The sequence below is a fragment of the Anoplophora glabripennis genome, unplaced genomic scaffold (assembly GCF_000390285.2).
Source record: "Anoplophora glabripennis isolate ALB-LARVAE unplaced genomic scaffold, Agla_2.0 scaffold12, whole genome shotgun sequence".
Taxonomy (NCBI): domain Eukaryota; kingdom Metazoa; phylum Arthropoda; class Insecta; order Coleoptera; family Cerambycidae; genus Anoplophora; species Anoplophora glabripennis.
The window spans coordinates 826,732-846,752 of NW_019416512.1; the positions used below are offsets into that span (position 1 = coordinate 826,732).

The window sequence follows — 20,021 nt, forward strand, 5'->3', positions numbered from 1 at the left end:
ATTACAGTTTTTATAAACAGATACAACTTTAGAAATTTTTAAACAATTGGGAAATACAATGAAAAAACAATTTACATTAAATAAATGTATTTATTATCTTAAGCAACTTTTACCATGAATGAACGGAATTAATACAAAAATAATAGTAAATAAATAGCTTGCTAGATATTTTGTAAGACATTTTGATTGACTTTTATTCTAAAAGCGGATACCTTTATTTTCTGCCAATAAATCCATCGATTTATGTAACATATAAAACGGTACCACAAACATAGCGAATTGTGACAATTTGTTAACAATTTCTTGTACAATTTATTGAATGAAAATTTGATAAATATGTATAAAGGAGGTTGCCGAATTTCAATGATTCTTAATGGTAGTTTTAATAAAATTTTTCTCCATTGTAACCTTTTCTTTTCATATTTATGATACATTAAACACTCGACTAAATTGAAGTAGAGTAGTAGTAGGTGGAAAAAAATATAGTGTTTCGGGATTTATTGCTTCAAAAGTTGAAGAAATAGTAATAGTTACTAGTAAATTGTTTTTCGAATAAAATGGATATTTTGTTCTCAAATTACCATTAGAATTAGAGAGAGTAATAGAATTTTCAGAATGTCGAATCGGGTACTTAGTAATAGTAATAATCATTATTTATACTGCTTGACCTATTTATATCCGAATTCAGCGAATTTTTAATTAGATAAATAACAAAGCAAGTAACTTTAGAAAATGAAGAATTTTTGAAAGGATTTTATTTCATGCTATGAGCATCTGAATTTAGATTTTAAGTTCACACATTGTTAGCCTGTCCTCAAGATAACATATCAGAAATTTTAAGGTACTTTCATAGTTTCCATCCAAAGATTAAAACAATGGACTATAAAATTCCATTTTTTGATATTTGATTATCAGGAATACAAACCGATCTTTATCTACAATTTGGTATATGAAACCTACAGCTTTTGGTAGAATAATCAATTACCTACCATCATATGCTACCGCTCACTCCGAAAGATAATGCTATAAAAATGTATTATTTCAATCTTAGATGTTGCAGATCAAGATGAAACTGAAACTTGAAGTAAAACGAAACTAAGAATTACAAACTACCTTATTCCTTTGATTAATAGAGTATTTAGCCAGTTCCAACTTAATTTAAATAAAGATAAACATTCAGGGGCTAATGTATGTCAAATTTCCCTACATAAAGGTTATATCTGAAAAAAAATCAACATTACGTTGGTACAAAAGTTTGAAGTTGTATTCTATAATAGAAATCACATAAATTTCATTTTTATAAAATTGGAAGGCCGTACACTAAGGACCATGCAGTCGGAATCAATTTATAAAATTCCTTGTTTAAATTATAAAAAATGTTAAGGGTATTACAACAATATTTAACAAAATCGAGTTTCTTAGAATAAGTGTGATTGTAAAGAAAATAAATGTACCAAATTAAATAAGACTGCTTTATCACATTTTAATTCTGATCATAATTTTGACTCTGATAATGCTGAGATACTGGATCAAGAGAATAATTCTTTCAAACGTAGTTTAAGCTAAATGATTTTTAAAATTTATAATAATACTGTGAATTCGAGAACAGGCAGTTAAAAACAACAAACAGTATCTGAGGATAATAATTGTTAGTGGGTTGCTTTTAATAGTTTACTATATTTTATTTGTTTTTATTGCATAGATGACACACATACTGTTGTCGTTTCTCAGAGTTAGTTTATTAAAAAAACAATTAAATAGATAGGTTTATATTTTCTTGTATTATTTGACACATTGACTGCAATGATAATGTTTTTTTGACATGTTCAAATTTTGTTATTTCTTTGTGTTGCATATTTTCTTTCTTTATTTAATTTTTACATGTAATACATGTTTTTCTGTTGCCTTACAGTGTGAAATCCTTATATTGACTTATGTGTGGTCTTAAGAAAGCCACAATAAAGGTGTCGAAACGTCGACGATTTAAAAGAAACGCCCCAATTCCCCTCCAATCTTCACATAATTAAACTTTAAGGTTGGGCAATTATTTTTCAAACACCCTGTATGTTTCCTTGAAAATATCTCTTCTGATTATAGCAATAATCCACATCATTTCTAGTCAGAAGGATAGCATTTCCAGATCTAATTATAACAAATTTTGACACATCTTAAAAAGTTTCTACGCCACTGGCCCGTGCAGCGAAGCCCGGCCCGGCTGCCCTTCTTAGTCCCTAAATGGATAGGCCTTGGCCGTTCAACAGTGCGGACACATACCGCGAAAATAAAAATATCAATCCGTTTATTTATTTATAAGTGACATCATTTGCGTGTTTGGTATAATCGGTCGTGTTCGTTGAATTAATACTTCTCCTTACGGACGTAGTAAGCGGTAATCTCCGTTTTCGTTAGGTGCTAAATTAATTTATTTAGTCGGACTTAAGTATTTACGTGGATTACTAGGACCTTCGGAAAGTTAAAAGAGATCTTGTAGCCGATTAATAATGTTTGTAAATATGCGAGTACGAGACGATTGTTGGCATAGATCTGTCGATATTAGTTGGCCATGGAAGTAATACATTAACAGCGATTGTTTTACTGTCTAATTGCTGTCAGAATTGGTCAAACGTCAGAATTTTTACAGAAAAACTATCTTAAATAGGAGCGCAGGCAATTTTTAAATTTTTACGTTGAACAATAAGAAAAAACTACTCAATGGTTAAAGGAAAATTGCTGGACCATTATGATCCTCACTATCTTGTCAGTGGCGGCTCGTCGCATGAAGCAACTAAGGCTGGGCCTCAACGTAAAATTTGGTTCTCACACCGTATATTTTAATACCTACTATTCTACTATTAACATAAACTAATTTCCAATTTCTTATTACATTTATCAAAACTCAAAATAACAGTATAAAATAATTGTTTGAATATTGAATATCTCGCCGCCCGCGATTTCGATCGGGTCGGCATTGGATGCTATTACTCTCCACTAGTCCTGTAACAAAAGCAGGGACACGTAGTAATTTATTTGTTAGTTCTCGGAACGGATGGGCCAAAAAGTAAAATATTTCAGTCAACACTAATTTATCAGGAAGTTAATGGTTTTCAAGTAGGCTTAACGTCGCCAAGACCGGCCTTCGGGGAAGGCTTCACGAAATTTAGCAATATTTTTTGAACAAGATCACTGAGAGTCGGGGCTATGTGTTGAGCAGGTATAAAGAGAAAAATCGATATTTTTAATAACTCGCGAAACCACGAGAAGAGCGTAGAGGTTCCAAAGTAGAATTAAATCAAATTGTTAAATTGATAGTAATTGGAAAAGAAAGTAATAAATGAAATAGCGGTTTTTTTGGCGGATTTTCCAAGCTATTAAGAATATATTAAATGAGTCCAGTCAACTAAGTAATTATTAACATGGCATAGTTATGCCAAAGCGTCCGGACATTCAGGGTTCCCGCCAGTAAGATAAGAACAGAAGCGTCTGACACAAGAAATGGGCGTGTCGAAGCGAAGTGTCGAATTCAGGAGAGATCTACGAAAAAAAGTCAGTTCTTCCTTAGGTTCCACATTGGGCAGTCGACTTAGTTTTGGAGTCTCGGGCTAATTAACAAAATTTAATAATGGATAATATTTTTTTCCAAATTTTGCTATGAATCTCGCATTCCCTGAATCTCGATACGCTGTCGCGTGTCAGTAAATTAATTAATAATGTTGTTCGAGCTGTTGTGTTGTTATTTTGTTTGTTTGTTTTGTTTATTGTTATTAAAACCATTCCTGTAAGTTTTGGTGTTTCCTTTTGTTTCTCTCAACGTCAGTGTCACTCTGTACAGCCAGCCACTGGATTACGTTCTACGTAAGCAATAGAGGGTAAGTGCCTGATATTCATTCTCTGAACATACGACATTTCTAAGTTCCCACGTATTAATTAAAGTATGATGATAATTATAAACTCCCTTTCGAGAATTGAATAGTAAACTCTTTTGAAATCCAGACTCGTTATGATACTGGTCATAACGATAGATAGATAATTAAAGAAATAACCCCTCAGGTTACAGTCCCCACCATAATGAGGCCAGAATTTCTGCGCTTGCAGGCGCGTCACACTTACCTACAATATGCTATAGTTCCCCTCCACGCGAGGCGGTTAAAATAACGTGATTTAGAAGGAACTGAGGCCGGCCCAATGTTGCTTAAAGTTTCAGTTCGCGGTTAGTGTACGCGTCGTATGGTATGCGGGTAGTGTCTAATGTCAGTGTGAGGGATGGTACAAATAAAAGCTTTAATGATAAGAACAAGGTAGGTAATAATTTAAAGCAAATAAAAACACTACCTTACAACAAAACAAAGTAAGACTAGATTTAACTACTGCTCTAAACAAATAAAAATCACTAGTCAAAGAATTTTTAAATTAAGAAACGAAGAAAAATTTAAAAATAAATATTTTCTAAATATATTTCCCTTTAATTAAGTACCTACTCGTTTTGGGACTTTACATGATTTACATTTAAATTGCCAGTGTTGTGAGAAACAACTACTCCGCGCGAGCTATATGCTCCGACCGACATTGAATTATACTTACAACACCTAGTGCAATCGTTTGTCGATTTAACCCACCAGGCACAGACCGGTTTCGGACGTATTAGTCCTCATCAGTGTCATAGGTACCTTTTGGTCGTGATTATACGATATTATAACAGCTGGATCGTTCGTCAGTTGTCTCACCTATAATATAATGTAATGTAAGAAGTTTTTTTCTTGGTTTTATTGTAAGATCATAATTTACCATGTTTAGAGATGATTTATATATGGAATTAAGTAATAATTTCTAGTATTTATATAATATTTTTTTGTAATTGTAGTAATAAATGCTGGTGAACCAAGAATTCTATTTATTGACTTAGGGTTTGGTTTGGACACAAGCATATCGAAAGAGGAAGAGAAAAATAATCAAAATCCTGATTATAGGAAGAGTTGATCTATGTTGGTGTGTTAAAAAGTACTTATGTAAATAGATACGTGACTTTAACTCTCAAATTCCAAGTATTTGTATTAATATTGATTATTATTGCGAAAATGATGAAGTAACCGTTACCGCATTTTCTTCCGATGATAGCACGATGGCCATCAGGTGCAATAAAGCTGCAATAATTTCAATTACAGATTACCAATAGCTCCCATAATCATAGCAATTATTGCTCAATTTAATAACACAATGTAGAAGGTTAATGGTGCAACCAAATACCTAGGTCGCGATTTGCTGACAAATAAATTGATGATGCGTTTTTTTATATATTCTCGTATTCCGTAGACAGTTTTCAATTTAGTAAATGTGGTTTATGATATTTCTATTTTGCAATAAATTGCCAATCCAAGGTCCCATTCGCAATGTGATGAGTTAATAACGATTTTCGCTTGTTAACAATCGATAGCACTCTAGATCAGAATAACAAAATTTGAAAACATTTTCATTCTAGTTGGTCTTGGAAACACATTTGCTGACAGTGACGAAGTAGATAATTCATAAATAATGATTCCAAAGCGAGAGGTGAAGCAAGGTTATTAAAATTGTCTTGTAAAATGACTAAAGACATACCAAACAGGAAGGATGGAGGAATATCCACGATATTAAAGGCAACTGTAATTATTAGGTAACGCGTCATGCCGTTAGAAAATAGCTAACTGTTCAAGGAGTTTGCGAGTCTGCCTCTTCGTAAGCTGTTATATGCGTTAAAACGACTATTTCAAGGCTAACACTATTTATTATAAAAGTTGAAATTAATTACGTTACAAAAAAGACAAATTATAGCCGGCCAGAGTCGTTAGTAGTATTTTTTTCTGGGAAGAATGAGAATTCATATCTAACATATCCTTTATCTACTTTACTAGATAGAAATATACAGGTACATTTACATTCACTTACTTTTTAAAATAAACAAAACAGTCACTCTGACAAGTCTGGAGCCCAATATATGCTTTTTGATCCAAAACAGTCAATATTAACTGATAGAGCAAAGAATAGGACGTATATTTACAAACAGCTTTAAAATATACGGCAATTAGGATTAGGAGAGTAAATCAAGAATCAACTAACAGAAGTTAAAGAAGAAGAAAATATGTGTTGGAATAATCCTTGTTTGAGCTTGCAACTTGCCTCAATAGGGTGACATTATTGCTTAATAATCTCAAAAAAATTTGTTTTACCAGGATTAAATTCGTCTCATTCGGTTCATTCATTCAAAAATTAGTAGCAGAAAGATAGTTTCATGTTATTGAAGGATTTTATAGACGTCTCTACATCATAAGTCGTTAGGAGCCGAAGCCAAGACGTATGGAACTCATTAAATACTTTTTAACATCCATGTGCAGAATGTCCTCAACAAAACAAGAAAAGTTATTGTGAACGTGTCGACGTATTTGTAAAAAATCTTAGGTATGGGACATCAACAATTGTACTGGTTGTATGTGAAGGTCGTTAGGTCTATCTGTTTTGATAATTTGGTGATATAAATGGACAATAAAAGCGAGCATGCCTAGTGCAATCAACTCCACACCGTCAGATACTCTTGAAATCCTCCTGGACTTATCACCCCTTTATGTATTATTGGATAGAGTAGCCAGGTGGACAATGTACAGATTACGACAAGCAGTTGCAACATATTTCTTGAGGTCACGGAAAGCCACAATATTTTATCGATCACCTAGGATGCCACGCTACTCAAATAATAAGCTGCTTCTTCTTCTGAGAAGAAACGAATGGGATCAAAACAGATTTAACCTACTGAAGACAGACAGACGTTTCAGTTCCAAAACTCCAAAAGGTGTTGAAGCCGGAGTATACAATGGCAATCCAACTATTTTTAGGCAGATATCTATGACATTGAGTTGTGTATATGAAGGTTGAAACGATTGCAACATACACACGATAAAAAAAGTCGATAAAATTTTGTACGAACAATCAAGCAGCTTTGATAACTCTCGGATCCAATGTAAGTCAAAAATTATATGTAGTTTGTTAGACCAGGGTCGATAATTTTTGAAACCAAAAAAAATTATAGTAGGATGAAACCCATTGGAAAAGAAAGAAAATATAACAGAAATGAAAGGAAAAATAATTTACGGGCGATCTGAGGTCGGGAAGGGGGTGAGTTTTTAAGGGTAAAAAACGGTTTCCCTTCATTTCCGGAAAAACTACAAGTCTTATGGAAAAAAGTTAAATGGCAAAGTTGTAGGTAATAAAAAGATCTACAACTTTAGTATTTGCACTTTATTCACATAACCTCAAAATTTCTGTGAAAAATTCAAATAACCAAGTTTTTGGTTTTTTATTTTTATCTTTTACAAAAAAAAATTTTTTTCACGAAATTCGGTAAGAACTTACTTATTGATGTCCCAAACACGCTGTAATTTTTTTGATTTGAAATATTTATTTTTTCACCTTATTTTTACTTAATATCGAAGAAGCACCCTACCCTAATTTTCAATCGAAAATTCTCACGTCAAAATATCTGCTTTTTTAAAAACGTCGGTGGGCTTTTTCTTCGTTGAAATCTCTACTTTCTGATGGTGTAAAAAAATATACATTACTATGGTAAGTTTTCTCAGGAAATGCAAAGAAACGAAAGAAGATTCTACAACTTTCTCAAAATATTGTAGATGTCTTATTAAATATTAACTTTATTAACTTATTTGGTTGTTAATTATAATAGTATATTTCGACTTGTAATTTTTTTGTTTATCAATGTAACATGGAATCTTACGTTTTTCGAGTAATTAAAGTGTAAATTTTAATAAATAGCTCAAAATTGTACATAATGATTAGAAAAAAATTTTCGGATTCTAGTTCGTTTCTTTGCATTTCCTGAGAAAACTTACCATAGTAATGTATATATTTTTTTACACCATCAGAAAGTAGAGATTTCAACGAAGAAAAAGCCCACCGACGTTTTTAAAAAAGCAGATATTTTGACGTGAGAATTTTCGATTGAAAATTAGGGTGCTTTTTCGATATTAAGTAAAAATAAGGTGAAAAAATAAATATTTCAAATCAAAAAAATTACAGCGTGTTTGGGACATAAATAGGTAAGTTTTCACCAAATTTCGTGAAAAAAAAATTTTTTTGTAAAAGATAAAAATAAAAAACCAAAAACTTGGTTATTTGAATTTTTCACATAAATTTTGAGGTTATGTGAAAAAAGTGTAAATACAAAAGTTGTAGATCTTTTTATTACCTACAACTTTGCCATTTAACTTTTTTCCATAAGACTTGTCGTTTTTCCGGATATCAAGATAAACCGTTTTTTACCCCTAAAAACTCACCCCCTTCCCGACCTCAGATCGCCCGTAAATTATTTTTCCTTTAATTTCTGTTATATTCTCTTCCTTTTCCAATGGGTTTCATCCTACTATAATTTATTTTCACTTTTTACCATTTTTGAAGGCTTAAGCACTGGTCTATGTAGGAAGTGACTGGTTTGGATAGTTTGAATTTTAAAATGCTTGTAATTTCTAAACAAAAACGATTCAGAGCTTGTAGATCATCCTGTATAGGCCACACCATGCCAACCCAAAAAGTCCTATTTTTTGCTAATTGAGGATGAATGGAGAATTAAATAACGAATAGAGAGGCAGAGGAAACCTTGAGATAAGACATTAAAGAATATGAAGACAATAAAAAAATCAGAATTAATACAGAAATAGTCATTTTTAAAGGCTGATATCATCTGCCAATAAGATCATATCAATCATCAATACCTACAAAAAATATGATTTTAATAGCTTTCCAACATCACATGAGACGATATTTCGCGAACAAGCCCTGTTCTGCATAGAATCCACCCTGAATATTATCGTGATCTAAAAAAAGGTGTACCAAACTGGTGGCGCTACGAGACCTTGTCGAAAAAAGGTCAATCGATCGTATCATGTCTTAATATGTGAGACACGCCGTTGTTTGATTTATTAACAAAGTTACTAACAGCACAACGGACAGGCAAGGAAAAGAGTGACGCGCCTGTCCAACCAAATAAGTTAAGATAAAATGCAAAAGCGGCTGTTTGATCTTTTCTGTATCGTAAAAGTGTCAATTCGAGTGACCACTTTTATAAGGAAGTGATCCAAGGGTACCAATGCTGGGTTAGGATAAGTCCAAGGTGCCTTCCTCTATTAGTAAATGCCATTAATAGAAATGCTAATTAGTTGAAAACGATTCGCTCGTAATTGAACCCATCTTTCTCTAAATAAAACGCAGCTTTCTTCCATTAGAACAGATTGAAGATATCGTCACGTCCAATTGACTGTTCGATGCTACATTTAAATTTGAACTGTGAAAGTTTACTTTTATCTTAATGAAGCGTCATATCCAGCTGGATTCGTGGTGTTTTTGCTCGCTATCTGCACGGAAGTGGACAATCAAACACGATACAAAATACACTCTCTAATGGTTAGAAATGATCAACAATGCCTTCGGTTTCACATCAGTGTTTATTTTTATATAATCTACCACGCATCACGTTGATGAAGACAGCAGGTATACAATTTTTTATGCTACTTTAATATGTAGAAGCTGTTGGAAGATTAGAATTGTGGTGTATTTTTAACGACGTACTTGAATAAAAAATCTGTATGGCTGTAAACAGACAAAAAACGGATCCAATTTAGAGGTAACGATACCGAAAACAACGAAATAATCACAGCCTTAAAAGGAGAGATCAACACTGTATGATAATCGACGCTAAAGCTTAAGTAGCTCCCTAGTTATCAATATTTAATTAAGCTCTTACTCAGATTACCGAACACACCCAAAAATAAAATTATGCCGCCTTGCTTCCTTAATTAAAGTTCGGTTCAAATTATAGGATGAAAATAAGACGGAGAATATTTAATAATATATAGCGTGTCCAAATTAGAATATATTGTTGAGGTATTTGCTATGCTAGAGTATCTCGATTATTATGAAAGATAGAAAGTTGCGATTTTCGTCCGTCCGTCCGTCATCGGGTCAAAACAGATTTTCGATATGTTTTTTAGTTATAGTGACACTGTCACTTTATTTTAAATATGTTCTCATTTATAACCCAGCGGTGTAAGTTTTTTAAATAACTCCAGCGGTTTTTGACTTACAGATCGACGTTATATTTTTAAAATGGAAACATAGTTAACCTAGTTCTGAAAATGTGTAGTTTATTCTACTTATCTCAGAAAATAAAATTGTAGAGCCGTTTCTTTTTCCAAATTTAAAAAATTAAAAACCAATATGATCTTAAATAGAATAAGGAACTCTGTAGTCTGTGAGATGAATACAATCTTATTAAAAAATTGGGTGTTTTTTCTTGTAACACATATCACCATGTACTCAAATGAACACTTTTTTAAAAATAAGAAACATAAAAATTTTATTTGAAAGATACAGTCAACATCTTTGGTGATTAACATTTAAATAAAATTTATATACTTTATGGTCTTGGAACAACAAATATGTCATATTTGATATGATGTGTTCTATAAGAAAGTAAGATAAGTTTCTCTTAACTCATCTATACCAATTTGTTTAGTTGCATAACCAGTCAACATAGCAGTAAATTCTGTTTAGTATTTTTTTAGTCACATCTAACTCTTTTTTTTTTTAATTTAGAAAAACTGGAACAGCTATACTTTTTTCTTTTTTAGGACAGTGTTATAATTATTAAAAAAAATATATACTGTTGAAACAACTAGAGTTAGAATTATTAAAAAATTAAGTAAGCCACTGTATTCTACGAGACAAAATCGTGTTTTCGAAAAGGAAACAAAATATCAAAATTCTTAATTTTTGGGTATATCTCAAGATATTGATCTACAAATTTCTCTAGAAAATTATTACTGTGCGATTGTTGAATGTGTTTATTTATTTGGGAAAACGAGCAAAGAAGATCTCAACTCAAATAACTAAGAAATATGTACAGGGTGGCTATCTTTCTTAGACTTTATTTTCAAGAACTTTGAGATACGAAATAATATATTTCAATCATATAATGTGTACATACAGGGTGGGCCATTAGTGTGAGAAAGTAAAATAACTCCCTTGTTATTCATAATACAGAAAAAAAGTTTATATAAAAGTTGTATAGAATAAAAAACCTAAATGGAAACCCTATATATTTTTAAACATATGGATTTCTGAGAAAATTCTATATATGGCAATATAAATAGTTTAACATTCTAGTGCGGGGTTGCCAAGTTATGTAGAAAATTCTTCGAATTTTGGAAAAAACATGACTTCGAAGAAGTTGTTTTAACTTTCAACTACTAACACTTGGAGCAGAAATATTTGACAGAGTTATAGGCAAATATTAGGCAAAGACTCCTATTTTAGTTAATATCGATATTTTATACAGGGCATTTTTTATAATACGATCATTTTTAGAAAGTTCAAACTTGATTTTCTAAAATTTTTCAAATGGGACACCCTGTATTATATTGTTCTATTTTATTCACATATCAGTCCACTTCAACTTTTATTAAAATAAAACCACCCACTTATATTTAATTTTTTTTAAATACTTATGTATTTTAGTCAAGAACCGCCACTGCGTACGAGTATCTATGTAATTTTCCTGAGTATTTTGATAAGATAAAAATTAGAAAACTGGGCAAATAGCATTTCCTGTTGCTTATAGGTGCATTTGAAATTAACATCTGCATTATCTGTATAAATACCAACAGTTACATGTTTCCTTTACAGATAATTTTCTAATTCATATTTACTTTTAATCAGGGACAATAGCACGACATGAAATCGTAAATGAATGTAGGTAAATTGCTACAACTGTTTTTCGGGTATGCTTCAAGGAACAATACTGGAACTAGTGTTATTTAACAAGACACAATGATTAATTTTTAAATATTTTGTAATTTAATTAATTTATTATACGTTAAAGAAAAGAAAAAGGTTTAGAAGTCATTATCTGAAACTTTAATTTCTTCGTAACAATTTTTTTGATCAAATGACTTTTGAAGAAAACAATAACAAAGTGTGCTACAACAAACGTATAAATAATTATCAAACCCATTAACTTTTAGATCGGCTTCAGTTTCAAGCTGTTAAATAAGTGGCACTTAGCGCTTTTAGAAAAAGAGAATCTCACCGTTTCCTCGACAGACAAACACTCATCTCGTAAAAGATTAGTAATTCCGTAAGCGTACAGGAAGCAGGTGAGAAGTGATGCACACATTCATTTATATTTAAATTTAATTTTAGTCATTTGTGTCGGTGCCAGAATTCTGTTTACCCGTTTCTTAGATAACGCGAAATACCTGACACATTTTTAGTTCGGGCGACATTCGAAATCGTTGCCTAGGTCAAAAACTAGGCCGCGATGTGGCCTATTGTTCCACCGTTTTGCATAAGTAGGCAACAGGCCATTATCTATGCATTTCGCTCAAACCAGAACTTATTCTGGCGGCATAGCGTACTTTCACTTCTTTATTTAACGAGATGTTTTACGTTTTAGGATATATTTATTTTATTTTTACGAGAATGCTCAAATTTATTCACTTTTAATAGAATTTCCAACGAACAAAAATTCAGTAAGAAAGTAGAAATGTTATGTTTAATTTAGAAATGGGTAATAATTATAAAAAATAGGTTTACAAAATTCATAAAATGTAAATATTTAGACAATAATCTACAGTCACATGAAATAATGATTTTTTTTTCATTTTAACAGTGTAACATGTACACGTGGTTCTGCTTGTACAGTATTTTTTTTAACACAATGTAGAAAGCTAGTATAAAAAATGGAAAAATACACTTTATTTTAAATAAAAATATTTTCAGTCTACAGGGTGTTTCATAATAGTATGTTTTTATTCAGCGGGGTGAATCTGCGCATGATTTTAAGTAAAAAAGTTCATATAAACATATATCCGTAAATGCTTCGTTACCATGCTATCAGTTTCAATAATGTTTTTGTTTTTCCTTTGTATCTCCCACAATTTTTGAGATATGTACTTCAAATTTGGAACGTAGGCTAACTTAGATTACCTGCATCATTAGCCCTGCCTAATAGTCGTCACAATCTACCGGGTGATACTTTTTCTGGGATCGGGGTTCTTTTCAACCCCACAAACTTTCTTCCAGTACGCCACTGGACTTTTCTAGAGCAAGGGTTTAATTCACTGTTCAATTTGGAAACAGTTTTGTCTCTTGCAATGTTTTCGTATCTGAGGCCGTTTTCGAACAAACAAATAAAAAAATATTTTTTGTAACTCGCTAAATTAAAACCCAGATTTGAAAATCCGCTAGAAGGTTCTGACTAACGGATAATAATAATAATTTTATTTTATTAATTTTGGCCTGCAGATTAAAAAACTACTTCTACGTACTTAGATAATTATTATTTGAGTTAAATATTAACTACATTTTAATTACTTATTGATACAGGATAACAAATAATAAACAGGGCTATTTAACAAATTTCGGAAATCATCGGAAATCATGTTTTAGAAAGTCCTTACTATTTCGTTAAGAATAAATAACAAATTAACAACTACAATAAGACAAACAGTATTATATATAAAAACGTTTACAATATTCTAAAGTGCACACCAAACGTAAATTTTGGAAAGATAAACAATAAGTTACAGAACATAAGAGGGTGCATTTTCTTAATTAGTTGTTATTAGTGATTAAATGTTCTCAAAAACTTCGCAGACCTCTTGGGAGGAGATGGCGGGCACCCAGGGCCTGCAAACCACAGGTTAAGAATCATCATCGTCATTTTTTATTTTTATTTGCTTGAAAACGGCATCGGATACGAAAACATTGCAAGGGACAAAAATGTTTCTAAATTGAACAGTGAATTAAATTCTTGTTCTAGAAAAGACCAGTGGCGTACAGAAAGAAAGTTTGAGGGGATGATAGGAGGCCCGACCCCAGAAAAAGTATCACCCTGTAGATCGTGACAACTATTAGGTGGCTTAATAATGCAGGTAACCTAGGTTAACCTACGTTCCAAATTTGAACTATATATCTCAAAAACTGTGGGAGAGACAAAGAAAAAACAAAAATTATTGAAACTTTTTTACTTAAAATCATGCTCAGATTCACCCGCCTGAATAAAGTCCTACTATTATGAAACACCCTGTATATTTAAGTGCATTTCATATAATCTAAACAATATCTAACAAATATAAAAGTACAGGGTGATAACATATTTTGCCAATAAGATCCTACTGGTGATTTTCGGATTAAGAACAGATTTGCAAACGTCTCATTTTTGAGATACAGGACAATTGAAGTTTCATATACATATATTTTTTAAATTATTCTCATTTATTTTACATGTATTTTAAGATAATCCTTTTAAATTAAGTATCTTTAACACATTTCTGGTGATAACTTAAAGTATGAATATCGAAATACTCTACAGATACTTTTTGTAAATTCACGAATTTATCTTCCTCTAATCTGTTTGTTACCACATACAATTTTTTTGTTTAGTCCTATTTTTTATATGATTTGTTGTTTAGCTTGAAACAAAACACGGCAAAAAAATAGTGTAAAAAAATAGTGAATCTATTCTGGTGTTGATTTTTGAGTGAATTTAAGATTTTAACAAAGAAATGAACTTATCACTACAATTTTTAATTAGAAGGATTAAAATATGAGAATAAACTGTGTAAAAGTCACTCCACTTGTTGTTAATATTACTCATTTCTGAGTGGGGGGAACATAAACACATGCCAATGTACAATTTGGACAACAAATACGATTACTTAATTGTAATTAAGAATTTATTTTAGTTACAATATACCAATATGATACCAAGTTAACACAAAGATTATTCATTATAAGATTTATTTAGCTAACAAATAGTTGAGTGAACGTTACTCAATGAATAGTGTTGTTATTTCAACACAATTGGGTGGGGATTAGTTTTAACAAATTGTGTTAATTTCAAGTCTGGTGACCGGCTTAACAGCTACCAGGGAACATGAGAAATAAATGCAAACAATTTTAAAAACTACAAAACTTGATCATTCTGTATCTGAAAAAAGAAACTTTTGCCGACATACATTTATATAAACTTTTTTCATATTTTGTGTCAGAAAATATTCTGTGTACGAGATTTTGGAATCTTTTCATTAAAATTGTCAAAACTGCAATGTAATTTTGGCTTACAACCCAAAGAAATACCTTTTAAATAAATTTTACTCTAAGAAACATTCTGTCTATAGAAGAAATAGTTTTGGTAATTAAATTATTATCCAAAAAAGTGGAATTTTGCCAATACATTTACAAAGACCAAATATTAGAGATACTGATTCATTTTTTTGTGCAAAACTACATTACAGTGGTGTGGGATAAAATAGAGTCAAGAAGAACTAGTATACAGTTGAAGTAGAAATTAAAGTCATAGATGCACGATATGAAGAGGCTATCTTGAATGCTATTATGCAACGATAAGGTCAACAGTCTAGAGGTAGTATTGACATAGTCAATACTACCTCTTGGTAGTATGTGACACAAAAATAATTAATAAATATTTGATAATAATCCTAGTTGATAAATAATCTCATTGGTTAATTTGAGGTCTTGGTTTCACCAGTGACCGAAAAATCAGAAGGATGATTTCAATGCTTATCTTCAAATGTAGGACGCTTTAGATCGAGGACCAATTTGAGTTTTGAAGGAGTTGAAAATGATTTATTTTTAAGAAAAGAGTTAACGTAAAACTCTTACATTGCTGTTCAAAAGTTAAAAAAAACACTGGGTAAAAGGCATCCATAAATCTAGCCATAGCGTTACTACTGGAATAAATGGAATTAAATATAAAGAAAATGACCGAATAAAAACATTTGTACCCTTTATTCTAACCATAAGAATTAGACTAGAAGTCAAAGACTTGTGTGAGAGAAGGGACGGTATATTATTCCGTATTAACATTTTTGCAGTTTTTCTTGAAGAAGTCATTTCAAACGTGTACTGATTTTTTTGGAAAACTCACCTATCAACACTAAATCCTATGTACGAAGTAAAATCCAACACTAGGGGCAAAAGTCCTGCCGGCTGCCGAATCCGCGAGTACTATTTTGAAAAATCCACATGTACTAACGCTATTCGCACCGGTCAGCTAGTTGGCTGTGCACGAGACGCGCGCGCTGTGTCAAATGTTCCTGCAACACCTCCAGTCGCTGGTTTAAAGTAAAAGGAGAACCCTGCGACGGTGCCAGATCGTCGAATTTTCTCTCGAAGGCTGTCAATGACACCAAATTGGTTTTTCTTATTTTCTTTTTGGAAAAATATCGTGTTTTTTCTAGATGTATAAGGTGTCGCGATATTCCGTGTACGAGAAACTACCACAGAATCTTTGGATCAAAATAAAATTATTTAATAAAAGTGAACTAAACGTAACAAATAGAAGAAGTTAAAACTGACAAAAAAATTAGTTTTTTTTCTAAATAAATTCTAAAATGCTTTGTACAATTTAAACGTAATTTGGTATGTTAATACATTCATATAATATCACAAGTAATTACTTTATGCTTCTAGCTTTTGTTTTACCTTAAAAGTATTTTATTGCCTTTTCTAAATCCTCGTGAATTTGGTTCTGAAAGTTAGTTCTTTCCTCTACATTTCTGTACCAGTTAAGATAAAGTTATTTAAGAATTTTGAAGAATATGCTTCTAAAGTGAAATTTTTGTATACAGGCAACAGTGGATATCTCTCGGATATGGATAAACCTTGCAAAAATAATGTCAGTTTATATACAACTTTTTCTATTCGGGTTCACCCTATAGAGTTAGTTTTCGAAGTTAAAAATTGATAATCGACTTATCGTATTAACCTTTTTATTTTCCGTTCAGATTGGATAAGTTTTAGGTAAAAGCTGTGTTACAGGAATTGCCTCAATTTCTACCAATGTATTCAATTTACTGATTGCTATTGGGGCTGTGGGGAGCTCGGGGGCAGAGCGCCCTCCTCAGTCTTCAAAAAAATATATTTTTAAAATTTTTATCATCGTTTTTCCTCAATTATTTTTAGGCAAGAAAGCCATATTAGATCCGCATTTACCGATATCCTACTATTTTTGACATCTTCGTAGTATGTGAAAAATATTTGAAAACAAAAAACTGTCATTTATACAGCAAAATGAGTACTAACATCAAATTCCATTTATCTCAGTAAATAAAGAAACAATTAATTATTGTTGTTTTTAGACTTTTACTACTATTAAGATTACCTTTAACGTTTTTATATCGAAACTGATTCGTTATATCGATAACAAATATACTTTTTGTTACGTAAAAATGACAATGGAGATTAAAAAACACTTCTATCATTTCTCTTGTGGCGCAAATCTTTAACCCCACTTCCAATGTAGTTGTTGGTAAATTGATTGAATTAATTACGAAGAAAAAATATAATAATACATTTGAGACATTATTTTTATAAGGTCTATCTATATGCGAGAAATTGCCAGCCGCTTTCTGGACACCCTGTATATCTAATATGGAACACCCTCACAATCAGTTCCATATTAACATGTTCTACAATACGTTATTTATTATATGTTCTAAAAGTTAACTAAATAGAAAACTAGCTTATTAGAATTTGTGCCCTTAGATTTTGAAACAATTTAACATTACTAATTTTTTTTGTTTTTATTCGTTATAGTCTTAATTGTAAAAATTATAATGTGTTATACAGGGTGTCCCGAAATTAATGCAACAAAATTTGCTTCTAGATTCTTAAGACAAATTTAGGAGACCCGTATTTTTTTATTATAAGTGACCCCCTATTTCGGAGCTACAGCCCCCTGAAATCTGTCCCTAGAACATTCTTCTTTATATCTCAGAACTCTGTTGTACGAGAATCACTAAATTTGGTACACAGGGGTTTTATGATATATGGAATCTGACAATGCTACACTTTTTCGTGGGCCCCCTTGTCTTTGGAACCAACAAAATTTGGTCTCATATTTGAATTTCTAAAAAATTATTAGTTCGCTTGGCTAGAAAACCATTGAATTTAGAAACTTTTTGTCTCTTGTATTCTATTCGTAAAACGCAATGTTTTTGAGAAAAATGGCAGTCACGGCACATTTTGACATTTTTCTCGAAAACATTGCATTTTTCGAAAGAAGTATCAAGAGACAAAAAATTTTCTAAATTTAATGGCTTTCTAGCGGACTAATAATTTTAAAGAAATATAAATATGCTACCAAATTTTCTTTGGCTCCAAAGACAAGAGGGCCACGAAAAATTGTCTTAAGGGGATTCCCCGCCAAAAAATGTAGCACTGTCAGATTCCACATGTCATGAAACCCTTGTATACCAAATTTAGTGACTCTCGTACAACAAGATTCTGAGTTATAAAAAAAGACTATTCTTAAGGGTGGATTTCAGGGGGCTGTAACTCCGAAAGAGGGGGCCACGTGGCAAAAATAAAAAATACGGGTCCCCTAAATTTGTCTTAAGAATCTGTGGCCAAATTTTGTTGCATTAATTTCAGGACACCCTGTATAGTCGATTGTTCGTTTTAAAAAAGCGAATGTACAATTTTAACAACTATTTAGACTATTTAAAATATACAGGGTCGGAAAGTCCCCATGGTTCATCGGCCGTTACGTGAAAGCGATAAAGTAAGTCATAGAAATCCATACGTTACGTAAAGTTTGAATAATGTTCATTTAATATTTTTTGTTTGTTGTGGTATTTTGTCATCCGTGAAAGAAATTATTGAAATAAACCTCTTCAAAACCATAGACAGTGTAACACAGGGAAAACAAAATAAGTGATATTATTTATTTTATTTATTATTATTAGTATTCGTAACACTACACACTATACACTATACACTATACACTATAGTAAATATAGCCAAATATGAGATAAACAGATGAAACTTTGTAAAAATATTTTTTTAAGTTCAGTTTGTTAAAATTTTCATTCAAATTTGATACAAAAGATGGTAATGTTGATTCTTCTATTAATATGGAACCTCTCCTTAAATTATAAATATAGCTATACAGGGTCGGAAAGTCCCCATGGTTCATCGGACGTTACTTGAGAGGGATAAAGTAAGTCATACAAATCCGTGCGATAGAGAAGGATGGCTATAGTGAAGGCGTCTCATAGTTACCGCCCGTTTCGTCCTTCCACAAATAAGATCCACTTCCACTTGTAATTCAGCGACCGGTGGTCATCTTTGTTTTCGTCGTTTGCCTTTTCTTTAATAGATGTCACTACTTATACAATTTCGACTTCGGTATTCCGATATGTTAATACCATCCGTTAACAGAGGGCAGCACAACGCGTAACAAAGAAAACTTTTTACAGTAGCTAGTAGATACCTCTGTTTGTAAATCTAGTGACCTTGTTTCCCCTACTGAGAAGTTATTCAAATGGAGTATAGTGCTCAGCTGCATTTAAAGTTCATTTAGTTGTTATTTAAGTATACTTTTTAAAATGACTTAAAAATCCCAAGAAATAAAGCAAAATTCCCTATTTCCCCAATTCCAAAAAAATCTGTAGATCTGGCATCACTCTTTCTAGGGCTGCGCCTCACCTTAGACAAATTGTGCTGCCCTCTGTTAACGGATTGTATTAACATATCGGAATACGAAGTCGGAATTGTATAAGTAGTGACATCTATTAAAGAAAAGGCAAACGACGAAAACAAAGATGACCACCGGTCGCTGAATTACAAGTGGAAGTGGATCTTATTTGTGGAAGGACGAAACGGGCGGTAACTATGAGACGCCTTCACTATAGCCATCCTTCTCTATCGCACGGATTTGTATGACTTACTTTATCCCTCTCAAGTAACGTCCGATGAACCATGGGGACTTTCCGACCCTGTATAGCTATATTTATAATTTAAGGAGAGGTTCCATATTAATAGAAGAATCAACATTACCATCTTTTGTATCAAATTTGAATGAAAATTTTAACAAACTGAACTTAAAAAAATATTTTTACAAAGTTTCATCTGTTTATCTCATATTTGGCTATATTTACTATAGTGTATAGTGTATAGTG

The 20,021-nt window shown here is 31.8% G+C and overlaps 1 protein-coding gene across 5 annotated transcripts in view; it reads right to left on the reverse strand.

Moving 5' to 3' along the window:
• LOC108903338 overlaps positions 1-20,021 on the reverse strand; it is a 258,607-nt gene that overhangs the window by 191,225 nt on the left and 47,361 nt on the right. For 4 of the 5 annotated variants that reach the window (XM_018705503.1, XM_018705511.1, XM_018705494.1 and 1 more), the window contains exon 1: positions 15,986-16,037. The exons of the other annotated variant lie outside the window; for it this stretch is intronic. The gene's annotated coding sequence lies outside the window, so the exon portion shown is untranslated. Of the gene's footprint in view, positions 1-15,985; positions 16,038-20,021 lie in introns of those variants that run through there. 5 annotated transcript variants of the gene reach the window in all.